Here is a 5000-nt window from a genome sequence, read left to right as displayed (position 1 = left end):
CGACGAATAACGAAGACGAGGAGGAGGAGAGGAAGGACGCGCGTTCACTCCCTGTTATTCGTCGTACGTTACACGGCCCCGCGGAGAACAGAAATTAATCAGCGCTGTTGTAAATCTCTTTTTGCTCCCGCTGGATCACCGCAGCGGATTACATCGTAGCGCGTATTCGGCAAAAATACGAGCTCGCAAACGACGATATTTTCCACACGTGCATGATGTGTGTGGAAGATGAACCCGCCGTGTGTTTCCGCGTACGCCGTAATAATAACATAAAAGTTGATGACGGTATGCGCGCTCTTTTAATTCCTAGGAAGGATGTTATCGAGGTGCAATCGTCATCGGGGAGGGGAAGGGAAAGAATGCAGCGCGAATTGTTGGAATCAAAGTTGCAAAGTTGAAACAGATACGTATGTGTGAAGGTAATTTAGAAAAATATGCACCTCTAATTGCATCGTTAATAGTAATTTAGAAAAAAAATATGTGCTTCTAATTATCATCATTAATTATCGTCATTCAGTGGGAATTCGGCGTCAAATTCGCAGGACGAAAGTATCCGTGAATACGCAACAATGCACGATTCTGTAGATCAGCTGGATGATTTCAACAATTAAAGGCGTGCTCTTCTAACGTCAATAGCGATTCGATTATTTGCTCTTTGAATTTCGATCACGCATGTGTATCGGTCTCTGAAATTTCCTGCTAATTGCCGCCCGGTATTTGCAGCTCGCTCGTGATCAGACATAGGATTGCTGTAACGTAACGACATTGATTCGGGGACGCGCATCGATTTTCCGAAACGTCTATCGTCCGGTCGCGTTTCCGCGCGAGTTTGATACTGAACGGCACAAACGCACTTCCTCCTTGTGTGATTGATATTCGCGGACAGACGACGCGGAAAGCGACAATTGCGATCTCTCTCTCTCTCTCTCTCTCTCTCTCTCTCTCTCTCTCTCTCTCTCTCTCTGTCTCTCTGTCGGAGTCGGAGTCGGAGTCGGAGGAGAAAACATAATTGTGTCACGGTTTGATAATGGGAGAATCGCTGAGAAAGTTGGCGCGCGATAAAGCCCTTCGCAGTCTCGTTTTATCGCTAAGAACAGCTCGTCTAAGTAAATTATCCGGATCGATAATCTTCCGACGACGTAGTTTGCATAACGCGTGGGCATTTCGCCGATAAACGGAATAATAAATACGATCGAGATAATTTGCGCGGTTCCCCTTCGTGTCGTTAACTCATCCTGTAATAACGCAGTGCGATTAATGAGGGGTGTTAAAAAGAAAGGACAAGTCGCAATGTCAAAGTTCGAGTTGGAGGCAGGAGAGTTTTGACACTATGATACAAATTAGATTTGTCGTATCGACAAAGTGAATCTTTTTTTGATATAAAAATAACAGCCAGTTACAAATTTAATATACACTCGTTTGCGTGTATGTGTGAACACTTTAACTAATTTCGCAACACATCTGACGTTTAATTAAAGAATTTGTTTTATGAGAAAGAGTCAAAAGCAAATTCTCCCATTGGACGTAAGCTGTGTTTCGAAGTGCTTTGAAGAAAATATATTCAAACCATTTCGCAAACGAGTGTATAGTGGATTGCAAAATTGCTCAGATACAATGAAGTTGGAAGCTCAAGAAACCATCAAAGTTGAGGCATTGCTGACGGATTTGCGCAGCAATAGTAATAATAATAATATAATAATATAATCATAACAACACTAAATAATATATATAATAATATTAATAATAATTAATAATATTTACTAGACAAACGCGTCTGTAATGATTCTAGATTTTGACGGTTTGATGAGTTCGCAACTTTATTATGTCTCAACTGTTTTGTAAACCACTTTATATGCGCTTGTTCCTGATAAATAAAAGAAAGCACATTACAGACGTTATATCGTATTATGAAACACAACAATTAGGGTGACAATTATTTACTTAGTGAATCTTCTCGTTTTTTCCCCGCGGCACACGAATACGTAGACATCGAATTAAAAATGAACGAATTATGATCGGCGTATCGTCCCGCTGCGGAGGGGAGCCAGTAAGTGAGCTTAATAATTCGCATCGTCTTCGTCAGCGGAGCTTCTTGCTCCGTGTCAGAGACAGGCCGCGAAACGTTCCGAAAAGCAGACGTGGACCTGACCCAATTGGAACGTTTCGGGCGCGCACGGGGAACAGTCGTAATAAAACGGCTAGGTGACATGCCTGACGGTCCACGTCGGGCAAGGTTAAGCGCCGACCCTCGAACTTATAAATAACCGCGATACATTCCCGTCTCCTCTCCTCTTTTGCCACCTCCGGTCTTTCGCTCTCCGTTTCTCGCGTGGCGACACGCAGTGCGAAGCTCTCTCCTTCTCTCTTTCGCTGCCACCCGGATCTGTCGGCACGAAAGCTTCCCGATCCGATCAGGAATGCGATAATTGGGTCACGTGGAAAGGCAATAATCACCCCTTATCCGCCCTGAAATATACACATTTCGCGTGGAGGCAGGCAATTTTTCGGCCGGGTTGCGACGGCTCGTCTTGAAGCCGCTCGTCGTCCTAATGTTAATGGTCGATCATCATTATTTCCTCGGCCGACGTCGAGGATAATGCGTGAGTAATTTGCGAAAATGACAAACTTCGTGGGGGACGAATGTGTGACTATATCGTGACTCGCATACTTCCGATACGCGAAAAATAAAACGTGCGAGAAAGTTTTCGAAATTGAAGCGTCGAATTTTCTCCCCCTGTGTTCACGGATTACCCGAATACTACCACAACCGAGAGCTGGACGCGTACTCGAATGTTAAATATTTTGTTCTAATTATCAAGTTAAAACAAACTCTTTGTTTTAACTTGATAATTGGAACAAAATATATGTATTACTGTACTGTTATATAAGGTATTCATATAAGAAAAACGGAACTTAGAATTAAAAGGTTAAACTTAATATTTGTTATACACTCAGAATAGACCCTCAGAATATCTTAAACACCGAAAAATATTATTCTACTACTAAGAGAAGTAATTTCTCTGTTTATTTCCTTTCTTTTAAGTGATAGTTATTTTCAACAAAAAATATTTTCATGCATTTCGATAATAGTCTTATGTTCATTACAAATGTTAGACTGAGAAAGAAATACTTGAAAATTTATTTGTGGGATATAAAGTTTATTCAGAAAAATAAATTTTATTTCACGTAAATAAACTTTATATCCCATAAATTAATTTTCAAATATTTCTTCTTAGTGCAGAAAAACTACACTGCTAAAGTTTTGCGAATATAATAAAGTGTTATAAAATACTTGAAACAAGTAATATTTGCTGGAATGCAGTATGTATTTTTCTGTACATAAATGATGTTGACGACATAAATGATGTTGAGTATGATGTACATACAATATGTATGTGTGCGAGCAGATACAATTTCGGTTTTAGGATTAGAAATTTTCATATCTACGTACGACTTAATTAGCTCTTTTACAACGGTATTAACCGGAACTCGAGTAATTTCGCGTTTATCTTAGTATTACGCGGTAGTACGATGTGTATATTAGCTTGATATAAGCGCATAAAATCGACACGAACGCGCTAGCAAGGTATAAAAAAATTCAACAAACTTTCATCGCAAGATAGCAGGTTTCGTTTACAATTATTCATCGGGATTGTGTGACTTGGACGACACAGTAAGAAAAGTCATTTCCAGTCAATCGCGATGCGTATATCTCGCAACGGAGCAACATCGCCGAAAAATATATATTGTATTCAAGTAAATTTTTCAAATATTTTATACATGATTTTATAATTGTTTCAAGTATTTTATAACTTTATATATTCACAAGTATATCATCCCAAACATTAAATTTATTCAAAATGCATTCTAAATCCTAGCAAATGTAATATCTCAATTAAAAATGTTAAATTAAAACGAAAATTCGATTTGCTTACTACACAGAGTCGAACCAACTTTGTTTTGAATAGAGTTACATAATATTCTTGTATAATAAATTTTTTTTGTACGTAATAATGAGTTTTTCTATAATTTGTGATGAGTATATTTTAAGACCATTAGCAAGAAAATATTCTTTGTTGAAAATAAGTGCTTAAAAGAAGGAAAATAAACTGAGTAATAGCTTTTCTTAGCAGTAGAATGATATTTCTCTGTGTGCAAAAGTTCGAATAAAGTTCAACGAGAAGAGGGACTCTTTGCCGCTCGGATGTAGCGTTATTTTTCATAAAGCAACATCATAAACTGTTTAGCATAATGATCTGTGAAACCGATGCAATTTCTAGCTCGCAGGGAATCCGTGCTCGTCTCATCGCGAGAGAGCTTTTCTACGGATATGTGCGTGCATATATGCGTAGATGCGCATCGCGGATTAAGCCGCTCTATTGTGCGCGCTGGCTCTGCATATATGTGAATGTACGTGCGCGTCATACACGTAATAATTTAATTTGTGTGAAATAGCGCGGAAGCGCGTTTCTACCGCGAAGGGGAATGCTCGTTGCATGTAAACGTAAACGAGACGCTGCTCTCTCTCTCGCAAAGCTCTGAATATTAGATGAGTTATTATAATTTTACTTGTATTGCTTTTACCAAATGACAATAACGATAACGACAAAATTAGCAAGTATAAGAATCATAAACAATATAAAAAGTAGTACTACGTCAGCTTCGTGTATTTTCCAGCAGAATTTATATTCGTTATCTTGTATCAGATGTCACTCAAAATTCTTTCTCGTTAGTTGGAAAAAGAAAACGTAAAATAACAACTTAAAGATATATGATTACATAACTTGAGGGATAATTTTAATTGATTAGATTGCACGATTTCCTTACAAGTTTTATATTTTACATAGTATTTATTAGCGAAACAGAACAGTATGAGATATAATAATACATAACTGTTATAACGCTATTATTAAATATCTGTTTAACGGAACTATGAAATTCCGATCCAAGTATGTGTGGAATCGTGTTAATAAGACAGTAATGTAGAGGTAATAACGAAA

The sequence above is a fragment of the Odontomachus brunneus genome, unplaced genomic scaffold (genome assembly GCF_010583005.1).
Source record: "Odontomachus brunneus isolate Ranch 3 - 2012 unplaced genomic scaffold, Obru_v1 Obru_scaffold_157, whole genome shotgun sequence".
Lineage (NCBI taxonomy): Eukaryota > Metazoa > Arthropoda > Insecta > Hymenoptera > Formicidae > Odontomachus > Odontomachus brunneus.
Note: the sequence above shows the minus strand (reverse complement) of the source record.